Source organism: Drosophila albomicans, chromosome 3, assembly GCF_009650485.2.
Source record: "Drosophila albomicans strain 15112-1751.03 chromosome 3, ASM965048v2, whole genome shotgun sequence".
Lineage (NCBI taxonomy): Eukaryota > Metazoa > Arthropoda > Insecta > Diptera > Drosophilidae > Drosophila > Drosophila albomicans.
In genome coordinates, this window is record NC_047629.2 from 14512024 (window position 1) to 14514242 (window position 2219).

Genomic DNA, 2219 nt, shown 5'->3' on the forward strand with positions numbered 1-2219 from the left:
AGGACGACAACAATCGAGTAAGTGATTCGATGTGTGTCAATCCGTAAAATTTTAATAAGAGTTGATGGATTAGTTGCAGTAATCAAATTAAATTCAATTGCATAACCAGACGACTATAAATACAGTGGATTTTAAATGTCTAATTCTAGTTGCCAGTTTTAAAATGTGGATTAAATTGTTATTCGGTATTTCGGTGCTTCTATGCAGTACAGTTGTGAACGCCCAGGAGCAAGACTGCAAATCTCTTCCCACACCACAGTGCATAGAAAAATCATTTAAAGAGCGAGGCAGACCCAAGGAATGTCTGAAAAATACAACGGAAAATCTTAAGAAAACGCTGATTATAATAGGATTGCAGCACCTGAAATGCATTATTCAGAACGACTTTGATGATTTAGTATACGAATTATATCCACTGATGACATATTTATGGGCAGAAAGTTTAAGTCTGGGTTGCAATGCCAAAGAGGGTTTGCTTTGTTCACCCTTATCAATAAAAATATATTCGTTCATATTTCCATTACCAATGTGGGACCTTAAGCTAGCTCTTCATCACATAAATGCAAATGCCGAAAAGAAATATCCGCGTTGTTACGTGAATTTTCTCAACGACATTCTTAGCGAAATTCCTGTGTTGATCAACAATGTGCAGAATTGCATATACCCTATGAGTGTAATAACACTAAGAACTAACTAGGACTAATTAATATACAATAAAGCTATTGGTTGTACATTGCAAAACTAGTTACGTAATCTTTGTACTTGAGATCTCGGTTTGCTGGCAATCAAAAATTGACTTCCACTTCGACGGCTTCGCATTAAACTGATTGCGTCAAATGGAAAATGGCAAAAGGAAGTCCCAAGTTTGTCGGCCTCTTGGCCGAAAGTGAATTTGGCCATTTGTATTTGTGCGAGGCGGGTGGCGGGTGGGGAAAGCGGATGGTGAAGCCTGTAAAACTGAGCTGTCATAAATAAAATAAATATTTTGCGCTGCCAACGAGCCGTATCCATCGCTGTTCCCCCTCACCCAATTGGGCCAAGCCAATTTGTGACTTATAATCAGAGAGCATAAACCAAAAAAGCAGCCCGAGGTTTGGTGTAGGCGCAAATCAAATCCTGTGACGAACTCTCCAGGCATCCTCCATCCTCTGATGATTGAGAAGCTCGCACGTGCTACATAATTCCAATTCCAAGAGGCAGCTGGCCAAAAGCCTCCACCTCAAGCCACCCACCCATCAACTAGCCTATGAATTGTTTCAGACTTTTATTGAACATTTGAAGGCAGCACACAAACATGCTCTTACATTTGTTGTACCTCCGATTTATCGAACTTTTTGTTATGAGTTGCTTGATAAATGTCTGATTAAAAGAATCTTATGAATGAACTTATTTCAGTTGCCAACAATGCTGAAAATAATATTTGGAAATTGAACTTGAAAGCGTATTCAAAAGTCGCATATAGCCTGATGTTTCTAGCAAACTATGTGCTTTGTTTCAAGTGCTTTGGCCACGCCTGATAACCTAAAACCTATCCGAGGGTCTATCAGGGCTTTAGCTTCGATGGACAGGTGTATCGTTCCATTGTGATTCCTCAATCTGTGTCCAATCTGAGCTCGTGTTTTTCATTAGAGTTTTCTCTACACAGTTTTTGGCTTGCACTCGTTGTTGTTGTAAATTTATTAGCATAATGCGTAAAGATATCGCGTTCATTTGACAGCTTTTCCAAGTTGCCGCTTGGCTTCACTGCGTCCCTTATGACCACCAATGCCATCCAGCTGGAGGTTGAGAGTTTGGGAAGCTGTAGCTCTAGCTGTAGCTGTAGCTCTCTGTTACTTGTTCTTATTTCATTGTTTCATTATGTTAATAAGGGGGAATTTCACCATAATGAAGCCTCGCAGCTTTCACACTGGCCACTGGGCCACCGAGAACGCACCAAATTCACTCGAATTTCTAATATCGCAACTTTATTATGTCATCCCGAGCAGGCAGGCAGCAGCAGGACTGTCGTCCTGCTGGCGACGAAGGCGACACTTTGCTACAATGGCGCCATAAAGTTTATTCGTGTACGAAAAATACCCACTTGATGGAGCACACCAGGAGCGACAACTAGAGCACTGAATGCAGGGTGGCTGCCCAGAAAAGGGTAATGAGCAGCTGCAGCATCAGGCGCCAAGTATTCCCCCTGCCTCTCCCCTTTACCCCCTCTCTCACACTCTCCC